Source organism: Macrobrachium rosenbergii, chromosome 8 (assembly GCF_040412425.1).
Source record: "Macrobrachium rosenbergii isolate ZJJX-2024 chromosome 8, ASM4041242v1, whole genome shotgun sequence".
NCBI lineage: Eukaryota > Metazoa > Arthropoda > Malacostraca > Decapoda > Palaemonidae > Macrobrachium > Macrobrachium rosenbergii.
In genome coordinates, this window is record NC_089748.1 from 4,485,236 (window position 1) to 4,509,609 (window position 24,374).

Sequence of the window (24,374 nt, forward strand, 5' to 3'; positions counted from 1 at the left end):
CTCGAATGAGAAAAATCAGAGGACAGTGCCAGCACAGGTGAAACATCATGATGCCGAAAGACTTCGTCATACATTGCCACAGTAAGTGAGGTAGAGTTTTAAAAAGATCACGCCAAACAGGAAAGGACACAGCTCAAAATGCACAATGGGCAGTTCCTACGCTTTGTTTTTTGGTAGTTGGTAGTCGTTCCTCTACCGTTTCTGCGAGTTCTCTGTGATAGCGTAACGTCATCTATTTATATATGACATTTATTTATTTCATATATTTTTGTCAATGGCATTTTCTTATCTTACGATATAAACTACTTATTTTTTTGCATCTACTGTAATTAAAATAAGCGTAGAGTAGCCTCAGATTAATGAACAGCTTGCCAACTCGATTGCTCCCTGATTTATTATTGTGAAGAAAATCCATTTTTATATTCTAGTATTTCCATTTTCAGCGTACCGTGGTGCTAGAATTATACCGCTGAATTCAATACTAATGAGCTGTTCGACTTCATTATTTTGCATAATTAGTTTAAAAAATGTACGAATATACGTAAAGAAGAGACGTTTTTCGTTGAACTTAATTAAATCATCGTCAAAAAATCTAAATTTTGTTGTTGGAATAAACTAACAGAATTTGCAATAAAATGTTCTTAATGACCTCACGCTAAATTTCCTCATATGCTATATTTTCGTGAAATGGTGTAAACTTATCCTACCATCAACGGCAGCGTAAGTTCTTTACAAATATATTTCTAGAAGCAGAGATATTTTTTCCGTTGTAATATATCCAATAAATAAATAGTTATAAAAACTATAGTTTTTCCTCATGGCCCTCAAAAGAAGAATAAACTTTATTAGACTGCATGCTGCTTGGACAATAGATTCAATTCTCTGTATAAGAGAAAATTCCGCATACTTTAATCAGGCGCATGCGTAGATTGGAACTCCATATGCTTCCATGCACTTTATGCATTTATTACCTCATACTGGTATGTTAAGTGAATCACAGGAACACCAAAACTAAAAGTAATCTTAAACCTCGGTCAAAATATTGTTAGAATGAGAATATTTGGAACATCAGCATGGCCGAATCGCAGAGTGCCTCGAAAAATTAATAATTGTGTTATATGAAACGAACATTCATACAACCTTTTTTGTCACTTACCGGGCAAGGAGTTGCCGGTTGGTAGCTGACCGAAGTAAACCAACTCTCTCTCTCTCTCTCTCTCTCTCTCTCTCTCTCTCTCTCTCTCTCTCATTCTTTCTTAAGCTCTAATACAATCCTACATCTAAAAGGATATGTTTAAATCAAACCTGGGATACAAAAATAGACTTTATTTCGTCAACTCAACATGAGATTGATTAAACAAAAATCCCCACCTACAACGTCACTAAAACGTAAGTGATATAAAAGAGAAACCAAAATCCCTTTATCCCACATAGGTACTAAGTGTCCCATGTTAACACCAAAGTCCATTAGTCGAACACAATAAAGACGATGTCACCCCGACCATTGTCCATGCTATTTGCATACCTGTGCGTGGTTTATCCCAGTAGCATCTGTCAATCAAAGAAACATTCTTATATGAATCTAAATATGAGACAATACAGGAATTAAGAAATGATAAAATACACGGAAGGCACTGCATGTTCACAATTGCCTTAAGCTTACCCTTTCACGGGTAATAAGGAGCTCATCTTTTCACCATCTATGATAACCAGCTCTTACAACAATAATGCCTCATATTTCACAAAAGATCTCGCACTTGCCTTATTGGCCACTCCCATTCAAACAAACGAACATACATCACCGCAGTGACACTCCCTACAATCTGGATCGGTAACCGGATAAGGCTCTGGAAGTTTCCATGCTGACTTTACTTCCGTTCCACGTGTGTTGTAACCAAGGGCTTCGAGAAGGTTAACAATGCTGAATTTGCGCAGGAAGTGCCCAGTCGTGTTCGGACCGTTCTGAATCCGAAAAACACCCAAGCATCAGCGTCTTGCCCTGTTTGACCTCTGCGCAACAGTGGTGTAACAATGTTTAATAAAAACAAATGTTTTAGAATGCGTGAAACAAATTCTTTTCCTATAAAGAAACATAATGCTGCGAGACAGGATGATCATTTAGAACTTTGCAAGAATGAACGACTCATACAGAATGTTTTTCTCGTACGAGAGAGAATAAAAAAATTTAGTGCTCCTTGAATAAGCGAATCATAAATAGCTATTTCTAGAAATGGCATTTTTAGGGACGTTGCTGGAACTGTTACTGTTACCACTCGTTTACATCGTGCGGTACTGTTTTTCGTGGTTCTATTATTAATATTATTCTTCTTAGTTCCTACCCTCCTTCCTTTTTTTTTTTTTTTTTTTTTTCTCTCCGAGCTTGCTGAAACTGTGTAAGTTGGTGCCTTATTTTCTCCAAATCATAAATTTTAGCCCTCATCCGTTTCTTCAAGGTCGTAAGTAAATTTGAAGGTCAAAATTTCATCTTATTACCGCCCTGGAACTTCCAAACTATGAAAGCCAGAGAACCCTGGTCATCAGACTCCGGCTCTATGCGTCACAGATACTATTGTTTCAGGTAGCTTTGGCCTCTTCCTAATTTCCAAAGTTGTAAGTGAACACGGCTGTTGATATTTTTTTTTATTAGTAAACTTTCTGTGACCACCTATCCAGTTTCAGTTTCACAAATTACATTAAGGCAAATTATTTTGCCTCTGATTTTGGTAATATTCTTCACCTTCATACATTGCCAAAGGTCAAGAGGTCAATCCAAAGGTATCTTGCAACATCATTTTCCCCTGGTTTTAATGAGCCTTGCAGATATACGATCACACTCCCAAATATTTCTCATTTTAAAGTACAACATTTTATTTTTCTCCGGTCTTGATGAGTCTTGGTGGGTGCTGAAAGTTTAATTTCCCTCTGATTTGATGACACTCCTTTTACATTCTTATTTTTCAAGATCACGGTTTCATTTAAAAACCAAAATTGAAGTATTTATTTTTTACTCTGTCTCAGAAACCGCGAAAGCTCGGGTCTATGGTCATCAAAACTTTTGTTGCGCCTTATAATATTTAAGTTCTGAAGAGATACAAGCTTTTGAAGGGCAACCTGTTTCACACCTCGAGTTGAACATAAATCATCTGCTCTTTATCTCCGCCAAAACAAGAGCAATGATATACGCTAGTGGCTCGTTTTATCATTGATTTGTTATTATCCATGACTTCAAGTATTGTACTATGTTCTGTCTGTGCTGAATAATAGTACCAGTTGACATAAAGTTATTCACTATACACCTTTTCACCTATTAAAGTGGGTGGCTTTAAGAACTACCTTAGGTTTTTCAACAAGTAATGTTTGGGTGGGGATGCTATTATCACCACGCACTTTCTTACAAACGTACTTACGACCACTTGAATTTCATAGTGGTCACCAGTCCAAGTCCTAACCAAAACCATATATATAACTTAGCTTCGCTGACTGGACGATCTGCTCCATCAGTTTTATGATCCTGTAACCAAATCATAAATGAATCTATCATTTACGTACACGTGGCTTCAATTACTTCCTCGAGGCAAAATAATTATATATATTCTGGCTGCTCAGATGTTTTTTCCTTTCTGTAAATTGATGAAATCCCAGAGAATACTGAAAAAAAGATATTGTTCCCACTGACATGATTGTCAAACGGTCAATTATTCCCTAATAGAAAATCCGGACATAAACACAATATGTCGCTGGAATTCCCGGGAACAATAGATCTTCCAATAACCAATAAATGAGAGGGATGGAAAAGGCAGAAATTCTCCAGAAATTTTCCAGTATGAGCCCGCTTCCCTCCAAACTCAGCTTCTACAAGATACCAATTACTTGGGGACATATCTTACGTTCTTCAGTCTACCTTAACTGCCTTAAGAATCAGGCTAGTGGTTTACCTGTCACAAACCTCAAGCAAAAGGGAGCACATGTCACGACAACGTCACTGCGTTGTCACTGGACTGTCATCACTACCGTGTCATCATGGAGTTCGATCTCTCACTCACTCTCCTTTCCTTTTTAGTCAGCATTACCTGATCCCTCGCGCGCTCTTGCTCTCTCACGAAATTGGCTTTCTCTCTCTCTCTCTCTCTCTCTCTCTCTCTCTCTCTCTCTCTGTTAGAAGCACATAACCTTCCCCAAATTTATGGTTTCCCAAGGAGCCCTTTATGCTCGTTTAATTGCGAATGTAAGAACAGATAGCTATATCCAAAAGGAGGGAAGCAGCAGACCTCTGTTTCAAGACCAAATTAAAAAAGCTGTGACAGAAAACCTTCCTACTCAGTTTTTTAAAGAGCTACAAATAGTAGACCTACTAAGGGTTGAAAACTGTCTTAGAAAGAAAATTCAACTCCAACATGTACTTTTTCAAGTTTCAGGTGATACCTAAAACGAATATATTGCTTACAGGAAAATAATAGTAAGGGTGGATGTCATCTCCGCAAATTAAATGGATGGAGTTTTATGTTTTGGAATATATATCATTTAGAATCCTAGAGCACTATTTTTTTTTTTTTTTTTTTTTGATGAACATATGTATAAAGCCGAAAAAATGTCACAACTTTTTGTTGTCAGTAATCCACATGATAAATTGTATTGAAAGTAAAAGACACTTTCTACGTATATCTCCCGTTCTGGTAAACTTTAGATTTCATTTTTTTAACATAAATTCTTTCTATTAAAAATGTTACGAATGAAAATTTATCAGCAGTTTCAAGGGAAACGATAACGAAAATATAAACAAGCTCATGTACAGTGACATCTTTAACTCTGAACGGTGATTATCACCAAACATCGAACTTATAAAAAGCATACTCCTACTGACTGCTGTAGATTACTAACTGCAGTATCCAAGCCCTTCATTTACTGAGTCGCCTTTGAAGCTTTTCATTATGCATGACCATCTGGCTTTTTTACACTTCATTTGATAACCAAATATCACCAGTTCGAGGCATACATCTAGAACAGTGATTCTCAAACTGGGTGCCGTGGCACTCTGGGGTGCCACAGACAGTGCCTAGGGGTGCCGCAAGATTGTCATGAATTTTGTCTTGGCTAGATCATCTCAATGCATATTTGTAAAAAAAAATTGCAGAAGTCTTTGTACAGTTATTATCAGTGTGCCTACTCTAATTATGTTTATCTAATTCTTCTGATATGCTCTTTGTTTGTACAGTACATTTCTGCATGTACAGTGTGCTGATTTTGGTTTGAGTATGGATAACAATTTTATTCATTAAAAATAAGAAGTTAATTCATGCGATATGGTGGGATGGTGAAGAAGGGGTGCCACGGTAATGATTACATTAGTTAGGGTGCCGTGACTCAAAAAAGATTGAGAACCACTGATCTAGAACAAGTGTCCTTGTCCTCATCCTTGCCCAGGCCCTTTAAACACCACATGCAGCTATCTCATTTGGACGGACGATATACGATGTGCATCTCATTGGATTGGTAGTTTGCACATGCAGCATGCAGTTTCGGAGCCTCTCTTGTTGAAGGCAATATTTCAAAATAATTCTTGACTTTGAAAACACATAATATTGGGCCTTGCTTAAACTTGAGCTTCGTCAAAACCAAATTCATTGCATTTTACGCAAGTACGCAGTTCTTCGCTGGGTGAGCGGGTTCCGTTCTCAGCTACCACTCTGTTGGTCGCGAGTTCGAATCTCCGACCGGCCAGTGAAGAACAAGAGGAGTTTGTTTCTGGTGATAGAAATTAATTTCTCGCTATAATGTGGTTCGGATTCCACAATAAGCTGTAGGTCCCGTTGCTAGGTAACCAACTGGTTCTTAGCCACGTAAAAATAAATCTAATCCTTCGGGCCAGCCCTAGGAGAGCTGTTAATCAGCTCAGTGGTCTGGTTAAACTAAGATATACTTAACTTTACGCAAGTACGCATGCAATATCAGAGTTGTGTCCACCTCTTCCTGGTTAACTAGACTAGAGGACCAATACTGCTTTCATTTTCGTATTGTCTGTGGACTTAAAGGAAAACACACCTTGATGTTCTGACTTTTTCATAGTTTTAGATATAGCTGGCCTTATGCCCACACAATCTATAGAAACCTGCGAAAATTGTTTCCTTTGGTCTGGAACACTTGCTTCTCTCTGATAATATTTGTAGTTTCCATGGCTACTCTATATTTACTTTGTGTTCTAGCAGCAATCTTGATAATACGAAAAAATACTCCAGCAACTTACTACACACGTCGAAAAAATTATTCATTCTATGAAATTATCTCATATGGGGATGTGTAAATGAATAAGTTATTGAAAAAAGACCATAATTTTATTTGTAAATCAAATATTTTTATCGAAAATAAACTAAAATTAGTCAAGTATTACTACAAACAGGAAAAGCAAGCAAGAGTTTTTTCGATTTTATATTACAAGTAGCACCTTAGTCTGATTACTGTTGCATTTTGCACGTACAAGCTTAAGCTGTGACGGTTTTTTTCAGTGACAAAGCCAAGGAGCCTTTTCAACTCCATGGGTTGAAATGGTCTTTATTCTGAAATTCAAAGCTGAAATCATCCCCAGTGTTAATCATGACTTTATTTCTGATCAAGTCACACTCGATGATCGCTCACAAGAAGGCACTGTGCTTCGTCCAAATACATGTAGTTGGCTAGCCCACGAAAACACGTGGTTGCTGAAATTCTTACCAGAAGTATTTCTTATCTTACATGCCTTATGGTTTATTACTCCCATAGCTGATATTCTGAATACGACATCAATTTCAAATTACCTTTTATGATAAGATATAACATGTTTTGCAAGTCTATTTTTGTAATGTTCAGAACCAATTTTGCTAGTAATAGTTTCTCTGAGAATTACCATAATTAGTTATTCGTTATTTTCTTCAGATACAGACAATCAAAGTATAATCATAGCAAAGTTTATACCTTGGTAGAATTTTGGAAACGGTAATTTTAGTAAAATCTTCCCCTTCAAAGCCATTTAGAAGACTTTGTTGATTTGATCTAATCATAAGTATCATATGAACAGAAAAAATCATGATAAGAAACAACTGTTCCTATCTCAGGTAAGGCGCAGATATTACAATATGCTAAACGGTTGACAAATCTTCAGGAAGATACGAAAGGTAACAGACAAGGAAAAAGTAATAATAATAATAGAAGAACAAACCCATTCCTCATTTTCTACTATCACACAATGATACATAAAACAGGCATTACTGAATTACGTTGTATACTTCAAACTCTGATAATGATGCAAGATGAATTAATATACAAACTACAAGTTAAGGAAAGCGTATGGCAAGATACTCCACCTTTTACTACGACGCGTTTCGTTGCTTCTTTATTATAGTATTTTCAGTCCTCTGAAAAGGCAATGTAATTTTGATATAGACCTACTCCTTGTTGACTAAAATAGAACAAAGGATATTGATAAAACCCTGACATTATGATTCAAAGAAAAGTATAATATAGGTATTGCTTGGTGTGTAATGTCAGTAAAATGATAATCCAGGACGTGCCATTGAAATACTAGCGGATCAAGGAGGCGGAACGTGGGCGCGTGCCCCCCCCCATGAAAAATAATGACAAAATAATAATATTGAAGATTTAGATAATAATAACATAAATGAGAGATATAAAAATTGGAAAAAAATCCATTATAGAAGTAATAATAAAATTTTGAGAAAAAAAATAATAACAATAATCTGAACGATAATAATAATGGATTCGGTATTCCCTGACAGAACAGGCGATTGCTGTCCATTTCATAATTTCTACTTAAATAGTATATATATATATATATATATATATATATATATATATATATATATATATATATATATATATATATATATATATATATATATATATATATATATATATATATATATATATATATATATATATATATATATATATATATATATATATATGTGTGTGTGTGTGTGTGTGTGTGTGTATGTAGTCTAATATGACAACTGGTGCCACCCCCATGAAATTTTTCGGGATCCACTAGTGCAAAAATCTCTCGGTCACCTTTTAGATTTAACTGTAAAGTGAATTATTTCTTTGCATTCTTTTTCTAAATCTTCGTTTATGAAACCGTATAGAAATGAGGGCACATAATCATTAGATTCCTTTCCATACAATTATCAAAACTGCGTTGCAATAAAATGTGAGGCATCTTGACCAGAGCTATAATGTTCGTAATCAGAAATAGATATATCCAAGCTATCTGCCTGTTTTAACGCTAAGACAGTTGTGCAAGTAACTTGACAGAAGTATTAAATTTTTATTCTTAACAAAACCTGTTGGTCAAAGGTCAAATGTTTGCAAGAGCAACACCTAACAGGGCAATTATCATACTGGTTACATTTCTAATTATTATTACTGTGTAATGTGAACCACGGAAAGTTTAGCAAGCAAACCCCTTTTTTAATAATAGTCTCTCTAAATAGATTTTTCATTATTTTTTGCAGCTGTGATTTTTCCATCTAAAATAAGATGTTTTTTCTTTGGTACAACTTGACAGCTCAAAGTTCACCCGGAGAGCCAACCTGCTGTTACCATTCCCAACCTGAGTGAGAGTGGGAGAAAGTCGAAATGTCTGCTCTTAGCCAAGGGAATGAAAGCAAAAGTAACCTGGCTGGTTTTTACCCTGAGCCGTGACGCTAGTGATCCAGGCTTGTGTTGTAAACCTACGTAAGGTATATCAGTGGAAACTGATTTTGCATGAAAATAATTTTTCTGTTTTTGAACAGGATGACGACATCGATAATAATTAGTGTTGTAAAGAACAGATAATTATTCAGCCTTCAAAATGAAACGTTTTTCTATGAAACTTGAATATCTGTTTAATGTATATGGTATACTTATATCAAAATTAAAAAGATGTATGATAAAGAAACTCTAGATACTAAGTAAATCTTCATCAGGACTGTTTCATGCAGTGCATATATTCATCCAGTGCACAAAGTGCACACACACATACACACACACACACACACACATATATATATATATATATATATATATATATATATATATATATATATATATATATATATATATAGAAATCATCAACACACAATCACGTGTGGAACAGAAATAAATTTCTGACTCACGTCGGGATCGAACCCAGGTCTCTCAGGTGGAAAGCAAAAAGGGCGTTATCCACTGGGCCATACAAGTCTAAAAGAAGTTGGAACCTGAGAGCAACTGCACCCAGGAATTACCTGGGCAAGCTAACTGCTTGCATACCAGCGAGTTTTCCCAACTTCCCGACTCAGCAATGACGCAATAGACAACATTTCATTCGAATTATCCCTTCTGAGTGAATAAGATAGAAATCATCAACACACATTGCTGAGTCGGGAAGTTGGGGAAAACTCGCTGGTATGCAAGCAGTTAGCTTGCCCAGGTAATTCCTTGGGTGCTGTTGCTCTCAGGTTCCAACTTCTTTTAGACTTGTATGGCCCAGTGGATAACGCCCTTGCTTTCCACCTGAGAGACCTGGGTTCGATCCCGACGTGAGTCAGAAGATAATATTATATATATATATATATATATATATATATATATATATATAGAGAGAGAGAGAGAGAGAGAGAGAGAGAGATACACACACACCAGGAATAGAACAGCAGACAGCCATCGTAACACCCTATAAATTTATTTGGCCAAATTTTCGAGACTACATGTCTCATCATCAGGGCTGTAAAACACAAAGAATAAAAATTAAGAATCGACTCAGTTAAAAAACATTGAGCATTTGTTCTTCGAGAGAGCACATGAAGGCATTGGCCATAAAGGGACCTAAAGGTGGATCCTATAGAGACCACCTACTTGTTCGTAAACACTCTTGTTAAAAATAAAATGAGTGTCCTGCACCGCAACTTCTAAAAGTTTCCTGACATTTTCATTGCTAAAACTGTAAAATAAAAAGTCATCAACAGAAAAGATTTTCTGGTTCTTCATATGGAATGTTATATGGTCTTCCGAAAATACACAAAAATAATGTTCCTTTGAGACCTATTTTGGCTGCTTATAACAACCCCAACTATCAAATAGCTTAGCATCTAGTACCCATGTTATAGCCATTCCCCAATAACGAGTATTCCTTGCCCAATTCCGCCAGCCTTGTACCTGATATTTTGCCCCAGGATGTTGACTTGCATATGGTCAGTTTTGATGTCACATCCCTCTTCACGAACATACCGTTGCAGGCGACGGTCGATATTATTTTAGAGAAAATCTTTTCTGTTGATGACTTTTTATTTCAAGGTTTATTAGTGAAAATGTTAGGGAACTTTTAGAAGTTGCAGCGCGGGACACTCATTTTATTTTTAACAAGAGTATTTACAAACAAGTAGATGGTGTCCCTTAACATGTCGTCCTCTCTTCTATAGAAGATATATAGATGTCATAATGCTTTATTTAGATCTAGGACAGATGCAGAAAATTTCTTAGAATATATTAATAGGTTACACCCAAATATACAGTTTACAACTGAGCACGAACACGATAATATGCTTCCATTTTTACATATTTTAATCACTCGAACTCCTTAAGGTTTTAAGACTAGTGCTTTTAGAAAAAAAGACATTTACAGGTCAAAGTACAAACTTTTACAGCAGTTGCTCTTTCATTTTTAAAACAAATAGCAAAATGTTGCACCGTGCCTGTATGTTATCTTCTTCCTGGCACAACTTTCACGATGAAATTCTGTTTTTATTTCAAATTTTCAAAAATAATTTGTATCCTTCCTTTTTATTCAACAAGTATATAAATAGCTTTTTGAATAATATTTTCCAACCCCGTCTGTCCATGCCTAAAGTCCCTAAATCGCTAATGTATGCCTCCATTCCTTTTGCACATTCGAAGAAACTCAAACAATCGTTACAAAATTCAATTCGCAGTACATTTCCAGCTCTGGATATTAGATTATGTTAAAAAAATCCAAAGACCATTGGGTCATTGTTTCACCATAAGGATAAGCTTTCCGCTTTGATACGGTCTCTGGTGGTTTATTGTTTCACTTGCCCAAAATGTAAAGTTGGGAAATATATCGGAGCCACCAAGAGATTGCTCAAAGTGAGAGGTGATTCTCATCTCGGAGTTAGTCACCGAACAAGATGTCAATTAAAAAAAAAAAAAAAAAGAATTTTCTAATATAAGAGGTCATTGTAAAAAATGCAAGACATCGTTTTCTTATGAAGATTTTAATATTATTGCCCAAGCACCCAATGACTACTCTCTCTCCATCCTGGAATCTTTAGCTATTGAGCAGCTTGTTCCTTCCCTAAACAGCCAGACCTCTTCCACTGTTTTGTATATATTTTAAGTTGACGTCGTCCTCCTGAGGACTGTGAATGCCATGCAGTTCTTAGCTCCCATATAGTTAGGTACTAATCGTTCTGATGTTAATACATACTATATATAGTTTTTTTTTATTTACGTTCTTTAAATTTAAGTTCCATGTTTTAGGCTTTTGTAAGTTTTTTAACTGAGTCGGTTCTTAATTTTTATTCTTTGTATTTTACAGCCCCGATGATGAGACATGTAGTCTCGAAAATTTGGCCAAATAAATTTACAGGATGTTGCGATGGCTGTTTGCTCTTCTATTCCTGGTAAATCTTTCGGCGCTCTAGATGCCCTAATCTTGCAGCATATATATATATATATATATATATATATATATATATATATATATATATATATATATATATATATATATATATATATATATATATATATATATATATATGCATGTATTATGTATGTATGTATATTTATGTATATATATACAGTATATGTATATATATATGTGTGTGCGTGTTTGTGTGTGTATGTATGTATGTATATATATATACAGTATATGTATATATATGCGTGCAAACAGTGTTTGTATGTGTATGTATATGGTACTATATATTAATATACACGTATGAATAGGGATAAATGAGGATTCTGGCTATCTTTACTAATCTTTTAAATAGTTTCATTCTCTTGAGTTTCTCTTATTTTAATTTTTTCTTACTACTTTTTGCCGGATAAACGCAATTAAACCCGTGTCCTTACATTTCCGGTTTACGGATCCTCCAACCACCGTTCGAGGCGGCAACTGCACACCCCCTCCCCCACCTCAGGAATGTATCCTATACGGAATCAGAAAAATACTGAAACTCTTTATATGAGTGGATGACAATTGCAACAGTGTTTTACCTTATTCAGATACAGGTATAAAACATCTATAACACAGAACTACAGCTTTTATTATGAGAAAGAAAATCGTTACATATTGTTTACAGAAAACTGTATTTTCATAAACAAAATCATCGTCCAAATGGTAAGAAAATTATCGTGCTTCAATAAAGTCAATCATCTGTCCAGTTCCATGAAATTTCAAGCCGGTAACATTTCCAAGTAAAGGTTTTCAAGCTCTCTGTCAGAACTGAAATTAATAATAAAAAAAGGCTTTCAATAAAAAATTAGTGAATATTTCAAAGTGTACTAACAGATATTTGTGTATAAGAAGTCTATCACTGTATTACCAAGTAGGAAGGCAATATTTAAAAGCTATAAATAAGGTTCATAAAGAAAATATTCTCTTAATTATTATTACTCAGAAGATGAACCCCATTTATATGGATCAAGCCCACAGAGGCCATTGACTTGAAACTCAAGCTTCCAAAGAATATGGTGCTCATTAGGAAGTGAGAGAAGGTAAAGGGAAATACAGAAAGAAGAGGTCTCACTTATTAAAAGAAAACATATGTTAACAGATCAATAAATAGATAAAAATGTATTAAAATACAAAGAGAATAGCATTAGGTTAGGAATGCATTCCATCTTGGCTTGAACTTTTGAAGTTCCAATTGCACGACATCCTCAAGGAGACTATTCCACATTCCAACGGTGTCAGGAATAAAGGACCTCTGGAACTTAGAAGTTCGACAGCGAGACACATTTACTACACATTGGCGTTGCTGTTCAGCGAAGCTGGTTGCTCTCGGCAGAAAAAGGAGATCAGAGATCAGCTGTGAATGTGAAAGTTCTCTATTAAAATACAGCTTATGAAAAAGTGGCAAACAAGAGACCATCCGTCGATGGTCCAGGTCATAACTGCTAATATTAGGAAACAGAAAACTACTACCACGAACAACTCTATCTAAAAGAGATGAATCTCTATCAGAAGCAGACATCATGCCGGAAAACAGTATTCTAGTAAACGAAGTACAAATGACCTAAAACAGGTTGCATTGATTTTATCACTGTTATAAATATATGAGGCCTTACGAACAATACCTAACTTTCGTGCGGTATTTTCTGAGACTTTCATTAGATGTTTCTCAAAAGTAAGATGTGAGTCAAAAGCTTCACTTAGAATAGTTAGCGCTTCAGACTTAGTCAGCAAAGTCCCATCTACCTGAAGAGGAAGATGGGGTGGAAAATCCGTGCGAGGTCTGCTAATCAACAGTGTTTTCGTTTTACTGGAGTTCAGCCTCATATCTCACCGACTACACCATTCACTGATTCACTCAAGAAGTTAATACATAACAGTACCCTTATTTCATTTAGACAATAACACTGATGATATACCAAATTCCATTCTTATAAGGTTCGTTTTAAAAAAAATTATATTTCAAGATGTAAAATCATTAATTGATATTTTGTTAATATTTAAAATAACGGAAACCATTGCACCTTAGTATTCACTTTACAGCGTTGCTGTCGATGTACTGTATATAAATAGAAAAACAAACACGTATCGTATACATAAAATATGTAGACAATATACATAAACTCCAAAGGAAAAAAGCCGATAATGGGAAATTTCCATTTTTATCTGCCTGGTGCCAGACCTTGCAATAAAGACTTTCAGTAACCTGGAAATCCTGACTGGAATTCATGGGCTTCCAATGCAAGAAGAAAAAGGCAAAGAAAAGGAAATGGATTCATAAAACAGCCAACGATACACGTCGAGGTACACATTTTGTATTAACAATCCACATTTCACCCTCCTATTCGAGCTCAGGAACCAGCCATTCTCTTTACACATTCGAGCCATTTCCCTGAACGCCCACTTCCACGCTTCTCAATTTATTAAAGAAGGAACTTCATGGATTTCTCTCTCTCTCTCTCTCTCTCTCTCTCTCTCTCTCTCTCTCTCTCTCTCTAGCTTTTAACTCCAAAAATGGAAAATCTTCGTTTCGTGCTGTCTGGGTACAGGGAGTCAGGGAGTTTCTCCTATATAATTAAATAGGACTTTGTTGATAAACCCTCGTTTATGTATCCACTTATTTGAATTAATCATACTTCGCCTCATCTACCTAGTTAAATAAAGTTTCATAATGTTTTAATAATAGAAAGTTAAATTCATCGATTATCATTGGAGACATTCGCCTATTCTACCAAGTCCCTTAGTCTTTGATTACTAGGCCGTTACGAATATGCTTCATGAAATTTTGCGTAATAAAAAGCGTATTTTTTTATTATTTTCTTTCCTCCCAGGCCAACGTATTGAATTTAACATTCTAATGAGTTTAAACAGCTCCGTAGGCCAAAAGTACACTGTGTCCATGAGTCCATAATGATAGAAAACTTGTCATTGCCATGACAAGTTTTCTGTCATTATGGACTCATGGACACAGTGTACTTTTGGCAATGATCGTTAGATGTCGATACTTTTGGCACTGGCTATTTAGGGACCGTAAAAAATACTTTTCATCAAACGAGTGCCATGATACTTGGATATGCTTAATTTTTGGGAGGTATTTCGCATTCCTAAGAATGGAAAAATGCAGCAGATCTCTCTCTCTCTCTCTCTCTCTCTCTCTCTCTCTCTCTCTCTCTCTCTCTCTCTCTCTCTCTCTATGGTCCTACTGTCGATGCACGAAGTTGCTAAATGAGTATCAGCATTCTAGTCTAATAGCCTCTATTAATCTGACATAACACTGACATTACAACTAACCACAGTAATACCATGTCATGAACACGTCCACAGAGGTCTTAAATTGAAAGTAGCTTTCCGATAAATTACGCGTTTCAATTACAAGAGGTAAATGGCCCACTAAAGCAGCAATTTGTAAGAGATTAAAGAACAACCCTTCCTCAACCGGAGCGTCCCCTCAACCCAAAGTCCGCACTACTTTAGTGACTTTCTAATTATGAAGGGATTTGTGTTAAATACACTGCTTCATAAACATGATGACGTATTATGCCTTAATTCGATGTGGCATTGCTTGGAAGAAGAGTAAAAAATATCGTTAGCCTTTCACATGTAGGATTTAGCCTCGTTTAACGCTCACGCTCAATTTTGAATTAAGCAAGATTGCCCTTGCAATATTGTAGCATTAGCCAAAACCTTATATATCAGTATCATTGTTATAACCCCTTCCCATCCTTCTGTTCATGTAGTTTTCGAGGAATAGCATCATACAACTATTCCATAATCACTATTGAATGGGTTAGTCTCTGTTGCATTTCGCTAAAGTTGTTTAGTAGAGATCACTGGCCATTCACTTAGAAGGCGGGGGGAGAGAGAGAGAGAGAGAGAGAGAGAGAGAGAAGCACGTAAAACTGCCAAGAAAACCTTTAAAACAAACGAACAAGGTTCATGGAAGTTATATACCGTTCTATCATTGTGAGACATAAATAATTTTTGAACGGCATAATTACAAAATATCATCTATTTAGTAGGTCTTTCTTCTTTAGATCGAGAACGGGATATGCTGTATATCAGGTCCACAATAATATTCAATGGTATTCTTGTTGATTTTATAAAAAGTTACAAAAAAGTTGCAAAAGCTTTCGAACCCTGTCCTGGGTTTATCTTCAGTCGAACTAAAAATTATTGACATAATAAGTAAATATGTTAGCTCCAGTTTCAAGTGTGGAACCAGTGGACGGCCCCAACGATGTGTTTTTCCAACGGACGAGGCGACAAGCAGGACGGTCAACTATCCAACTAGGTGACTGCTTCTCCTCTTCCTATATTCCGCGTGGCTATTCATCTTGATCTCCTCACCCGTTGTTGTTGTTCTGCATGTAATTTTCGTAACTTTTTATAAAATCAACAAGAATATCACTGAATATTACTGTGGACCTGATATACAGCATATCATCTACTAATAAAACACTTTTTGGTATCCAGATATGACAAAATAAGAGCTGTAATTGCATACACACACATTCATATATATATATATATATATATATATATATATATATATATATATATATATATATATATATATATATATATATATATATATATATATATATATATATATATATATATATACTGTATATATATATATATATATATATATATATATATATATATCACATATATATAAGAACCTCGATCTCCCCGAGTGGCAGGCCAAGGTGGTACAGACTGACCTACCAAAGTCATAAAGTAAGTTGGAACATAAGTACACCGTACCTGAGGTTTTTCCCAGGCAGGCTTCTGAAACTTAACATACCAGCGAATTTTACCCAACTTCATGACCCATCACCTAGTCAGTCACTACCATTTCATTCGAATTACCTCTTCGCCGAGAGATATGATGGAAATAATGAACACATGAGCACCTGTTTCTAGAAATAAATTTCTAACTCACAATGGCGAAGGGGTAATTTGAATGAAATGGTAGCGACTGGCTTCCTAATTTGTTGGGAAGTTGGGTAAATTTGTTGGTATGTTAGGCTTTAGAAGCCTGCACGGGAAAAACCTCAGGTTCCAACTTCTTTTATGACCTTGATAGGTATGTCGCTACTGCCTTGGCCTGTCACTCGGGAGACCGAGGTTCGTTCCCAGTAGCATATTCACTAACTGTATTATGATTCGGGACCTTCTCTGAAAAAAGCGGGATGCCATATCTGAAAAATAACCATAAAATCTTCTTGAAAATAATCTCAATATGTTTACCAAGCCCAAATTGCAGAACGACGACTGTTGCGGCGTGTTCAGTACAAGCCCGCTGGGGATTACCGTAAAAACAAAACAAAAACTGAAAAGACGTTTCATCACTCGTCTGGCCGAAACCACAATACAGTTGGGGAATATGCTTCCGGGTATGAGTCAGAAATATATATATATATATATATATATATATATATATATATATATATATATATATATATATATATATATATATATATATATATATAGTATATATAGTATACATATATATATATAGTATACATATATATATATATATATATATATATATATCCATTTATATATGTATATGTATATATTTATAATGTATATATGTATATATATATATATAATATATATATATATAATATAATATATAGAGATAGGGAGAGAGAGAGAGAGAGAGAGAGAGAGAGAGAGAGAAAGAGAGAACGATCCATCTGTCAATAATACAGAATATTTGGGGTTAAACGCAGAAGACAAAATTAGAGTTATAATGATTTTATGACTACGACATTAGGTAACTGAAACGTGAAAATATTTATATATGAATAGAGAGAATGGTTAGTACTTTAGATATCATCATCAACAATACAGACATTTTAGGTATTTCAAGGCTATGACAGAACAAGAGTTATAATTGTGAATTATTCAAGCCAGTAGGTCAATGGAAGGTGAAATTATTAAGAGAAATATAGTGTCTTAATGCTTCACTTACACACATACAGGTATATGCACATGTAAACATAAGCATACACCATATAGTCAATGCATAATTTTTTAATTCTATTTTAATCATTACGGTGGTTTTCATAGGTATTTTGATATTATCAGACGTCCATAACTTTCCAAAAGGTATTTATTTTCTGAGAGCAAGTTTCGTTGTCATGTAGCCTGAAATACAACCTATACAATTTATCTTGGAGGGCTATAGTTATAGTAATAACAACAATGATAAGTATAAACACGTCGCAGTTGCCGTATTCCCAGTTGCATGAGTGACCCTCTGCAATACTTTTGCCCCATATTTTGCTTAAAGGGTATCCTCCCTTATATATTCATTCTTGTGATTTCAACTCTGCTTGCTTCACAGATGAGTTTTTCTTTTAATTTCAGTGTGCTAGATTTTGTCCTTTTAAACATTCTTGATACCTATACGTTGGATAATATTTCATGCTTTCTAATTAGCTTTCATTTCGCTGAATATTCTTATTAGATGTTTTTTTTTTTTATTTCACTAAAATGAAGAATTGTAAAGAGATCCTCAGGAGGGATACCTCAACTCAGCAAGGCTGAACAGTTCCTTCCTACTATACCCATTTCACTATGGAAATAAATGTAAAAGTACTTTTCCCATATGGAACTGGAATAAGAAATGAGAATCGATGTACGGATCAGGGACGAAAAAAAAATCTCAAGTTCTGATTCTTAGTTGTTTGTCATGTTATCAGAAAAGTGTGATAAAACCCGTGTCTGACCAAAGGCTGACCCTTCGTAAAGCGTGACACGATCCATGTCGTTGATTATAAGCTAAGGAAAATCCAGAGAGCAGTTTTAAAGCCTAAGTGCAAACTTCCCAAATATATCCATGAGTCTCCGCGTAATCTCTTGTGTATCCTACCCCACAACCACACCAGAGGGAAAACGATAATACATAAGAACTAGGACAACATATCTACAAGTTAGCTTAACTGTACCAGAGCATTAATCCAAAACAGTTCGTTTACCGTTGAATGTTGAAATACAAAGGAAAATCAGTATGTCTCTAGGAGTTGGAAAAATTAACAAACGTGAGTATAGGCCTTCTTAAAATATACTACATGAAAAGCTTAAAGAGTAAATTATAAACAGAAGTGCACCTCCCCAAGGAAAGGGATGCCATACCATTGTACTGTCGTCAAATATGGAACTGGAGCTGATGATATGCTTCCAAAGCGGGAGGGCGTATAGTATGGGAGAGAACATGCAAAGGGCACATTCCCTCCCTTTCCGTTAAATGCCCTGTCGACGCTAGGAACAGTGAGAAAATGAGACAAAATCTGTGCATGGGTCTATTACTCACCAACATATGACTTTCCTCGATGCAAGGATATACATCTCTGTTCTTGTCGTTTTTCTTTCAACTAAAGAAAAATATATCTCTTTTCATGTATATGTACTACTTTAAAATTGACTGATATAAGTCTGTCTCTGTATAGGAAAGCTTGTTACCAAAAGGTTTTGCTTGCTGAGACATAAGATTTCCTAAATTATTATCATTATTATAACTCTACACTTGGTGTGTAGTCATATCATTACTTGTCATATCACCCTAATTCCTTTGCTCATTTCTTCCTTTAAACTACTTCGAAAATAGATTCGAAATAGGAACAATAATGGAGCGGAATAAAAGTACCACAACACTATTTATGGAACTACAGCGCCTCATTGCCGTTCCTCCGTATGTGCCAAAAATCATTAAAAACACGTAGTACTCCCCTTACGCCAAAAATCTGACTGGACTGGTTGGAACTTTTTGGTCACCACACCTCCGGTTAAGTTCAAGTCCACCTGGGTCAGAACATTCCCATTTGTTAAACAGCTGAAAACAATTTTTAATACGAAATAAGCAAAAATAAAAACCGTAATTGATTTTCACTTAGATTGGAAAATCATTAGAGGGGAAATCAGTAATCTGGAAACTTTCTAAAATCATTATTACTAATGGTGCTTGTACTTGATTTCACTAGTGCGCAAATCGCTATTGTGCATGCACTAGCAAGTTGAGCTTAGGTATACCACACACACACACACACACATATATATATATATATATATATATATATATATATATATATATATATATATATATATATATATATATATGTGTGTGTGTGTGTGTGTGTGTGTGTGTGTATGTATATAGTTTATATATATATAATTATGTATTATATTTCATATATGAATATATATGTATTAACACACACTCACACATATACATGTATATATATATATATATATATATATATATATATATATATATATATATATATATATATATATATATATATATATATATATATATATATAGTATATATATATATATATATATATATATATATATATATATATGTAATGTATATATATATATATATATATATATATATATATATATATATATATATATATATATATATATATATATATATATATATATATATATATATTTACATATATACGTGTATGTGTGTTAGTCGCTCAGTGAGCTTAACCATTCTCTTGCTCCCTTTGTCTCCTTGTGAATAGTTACATAATAGCTATCTGTTTTGAGTACACATGTTATCCAAATATTTACTCTGAGAGAAATGTATACATTTATTTATTGACACACAAACACACACGCATATATATATATATATATATATATATATATATATATATATATATATATATATATATGTATGTGTGTGTGTGTGTGTGTGTGTGTGTGATGTGTGTGTGTGTGATTGTATGTATGTATGTATGTATGCAGAAAGCTGAACAATTTAATACTGTAATGATCTAGTTCTCAATTATACCACGTCAATTGCATTTTCTGGAACCTTATAACCTACCACACAGTCAATAACATTTAAGAAATAATAAAATTCGAAACTGACCTAAAGTTAAATTAATACAAAGTAAATAAAACAAACAAATAGACAAAAGTCAATTTTTAACACTGTCTGAAAACCCCGATTGAAATTGGAAAAGTTTTTCGACGCTCAGTAATGGCACCCGTTTAAATCTCATTTTCTTTAATGGCGGTCCATTATTGACCGATCCCTTTTCTCATTTATTTCTACCTATGGCAAGGAACTCTTAAACTGTGGTAGCGTCTGTCTGTTTGACTCTCCCAAAGATAAAGAGTCGTATATATACCTGAAATTCTTCGCCCCCCCCCCTCTCTCTCTCTCTCTCTTTCTCTCTCCTCTCTCTCTCTCTCTCAATATACAATAGGCTGTAGGTTCCGTTGCTAGGTAACCAATTGGTTCTTAGCCACATAAAAATAAATCTAGTCCTTCCAGCCCTAGGAGAGCTGTTAATCAGCTCAGCGTTCTGGTTAAACTAAGGTATACTTAACTTCTCCATATGCAGTGCATATATATATATATATATATATATATATATATATATATATATATATATATATATATATATATATATATATATATATTATATATATACATATATATGTGTGTGGTTGTGTTGTTTATTGTATATATATATATATATATATATATATTGTGTTATATATATATATATATATATATATATATATATATATATATATATATATATATATATATATATATATATATATATATATATATATATAAATTTTTTTGCTCTCAGTGATTTTAATATCACCAGGAGTCGAACACTGATAATATAATATCGGTTTTTTGTTATGGAGTACGAGTGGTCACTCAGTATTAAATCGTATATACAACAAAGTATGATAACGTCTTCATTTCCCCCATTTCCTAATGCTGTTTTCAGGATTTTCCGTAGGGTAGTAGGTATTTTTTGAGGAGTCTTAGAAGCCGTTTGCAGGGCATATGCTACCCGCGTATGTGTCTGCACCCTTGAAGTTTCCTGAGTTCTTCTGACTTCTTTTTAACATCCGATATAATCAGCTTTTAACAATTGCTGCAATGTGTGTTAGAAGTGCAGATTCCAAGCATGATTTTATACTTTTTTATCTGCTAAATATATAAGTAAAACATAAAACGACTCATTATCTATCTCAAAGTAATTACAGAGGCACAAATTCCCCGCTCCACAAAATCCAGACTTTCTAAATGAAGACAATTTATTTGATGGAAAAGAGAAGCAAATGCGTGTCGTCCAGCTGCACTAGCCCAACGAAGGTAGGGAATATGCTGTATCCAATGATAACGGGGAGATAGAGGTTGCGCTCTTGCAAATTAGGACCCGGTGGGCAAGATCAGGTTGGGATGCACACCTGTATTTCATTTTATGATATGCATTCCCTTATTTGCTACTGTCATGGGCTTTTGCTTTGAAACGTATTTTGGGACTGATTCTGATTCTACACATGGACCATGTATTTTTCCGACCGAATATCTTGCGATTTTTGCATTTTAAACCATTCCTAATGTTGCAATTCACTAGATTTGGTTTTTAACACCCCCGCCCCCACCTTCATTTAAAAACAATGGACGAGTGTTTTGTGGCAACAATAATGGTCAGATATGCACAAAACACGAGTTGCTGTAAGAAAAATATTTGTTTCATCTCTTTGGAGAGAAATGGAAAATGAGATATATATATATATATATATATATATATATATATATATATATATATATATATATATATATATATATACATATATATATATACTGTATATATCATTTTCCACTTCTCTCCATGTGTGTATATATATATATATATATATATATATATATATATATATATATATATATATATATATATATATATATATATATATATATATATATATATATATATAAATATATATATATATATATATATATATATATATATATATATATATATATATATATATATATATATGTATATATATATATATATATATATACCTTTTTCCACTTCTCTCCATATATATATATATATATATATATATATATATATATATATATTTTCCACTTTCTCTATATATATATATATATATATATATATATATATATATATATATATATATATATATATATATATATATATATATATATATATATATATATATATATAGTGGTTATTAGTATTACATATATATATATATATTTAAATACAGTGTTTGTGTGGTATGGTGTGTGTATGTAAATATGTATAAGCATATGCTATATGGTAAAACATTTTTATTACTACTTGCAGTAGTCCTCCTCTCTGCCTGCAGGGTGACGAAGGTGAAAATCTGTTGACATTTCTCCTTTCTTCCCGCTTGACTCAATCTCTGGGCGGTGGAAAGAACCTCAAGTCTAAAAGGACTATGACGGTGTGGATTCTGAACGAGTTTCGGCGCCAAATCAACACTGGAAAAGGATAGAAAAATCTCTGCGAAAAATTGGAGAGCGAATTTTTAAAAAGTGGGAAATTTTCTGTTTTTCTCGCAATTATCAAGTCATAAGTGTTTTTTTTTTTAATTCATAGCCCTTATTACCGTCCTCTAAGACTGCATTTTATAGGGAAGACATGATGCAGGAAAATTTTATCTCAACGAAAATTAGGTAGTTCATAATATGCAGTATATATAAACCATTTTAATAATTCAATTTATCTTTTGCTGTGCATACCACAAATACCATAACATTTATATGCATGCATAAACGCCTACGAGTGTAACGGAATCCTTACGACCAGAGTTCATTTGTCCGTCAGCCTTTGAATGTAAAGAAAGTCCAGTCTTTACAAAGATATGTGTTTTAGTTCCTATGAAACTTTCCTTCCAGACCCATGATTATTATCATGGTCAAAACTATTTGAATACGTTTTCAGTAATTTCATGGGGGCCTAGCATACTGAAATAGGTATCGATCTCTTATCTTCGTAGATAGTATAGTTGAAGGATACTTTCGTGTTAAAAAATTTATTCAGAATTTGCTCAGTTTATATAAAACAAATTTAAAGAACATTTACTTTCTAAGCAAACTTCTGCAAGACTAATGAGGTAACATAGCACTCTGTCTTTCCGAATATTAAAATCTCAGTCAACAATAAATAGTAAACACATTGCATGTTTCGATCTTGATAACAATAATAATAAAGATACTGACTCATTGTTCCTTGACCAACAGCTCTTTTTCTTACATTCTTTTAAATTAACAATCTGTGTTCTAACACGGCTGTATAATGACAGTTGGATATTCAGTCAAAGTTCTACTCAAATGTCCTCGGTTCAAGACTCGTTAACCTTCTTTTTCAAATTAGATTAATAGGATATGAATCCACATAGAAATCTGGATCGTAAACATCTTGTCAGTTCATCCTTATTTCACGAACAGCTTTCACAAACTTTACACTGCTCTTCAGCCACTTTTCTAGGATGTTTAGTAAAAACCTGCTAGTTATCCAGACACGGCTCATTTGCGGTATCTAGTGAATGAGTTGCAATCAAATGACAAACTTTTGCCAGGAAATTCGTCGAGAAGTTTTCAAGTTAACTAGAGGAAATTAAAAACGTCACCTCGGGAAGAAATGAAACGCGAGAAATAAAGGTCAGATACCATACTAAGAATTTCATTATAAGGCAGGGTTACTCTCTTATTTCATAGCTTACAAGCACCCTAAGGCAGTTCGACGCATTTTGTGCTTTTATTCTTTTGTTCAACTAAGGCAGGTAGACATAAAGGTTTTAAGTGGTAAAAATGTTAGAGAACAC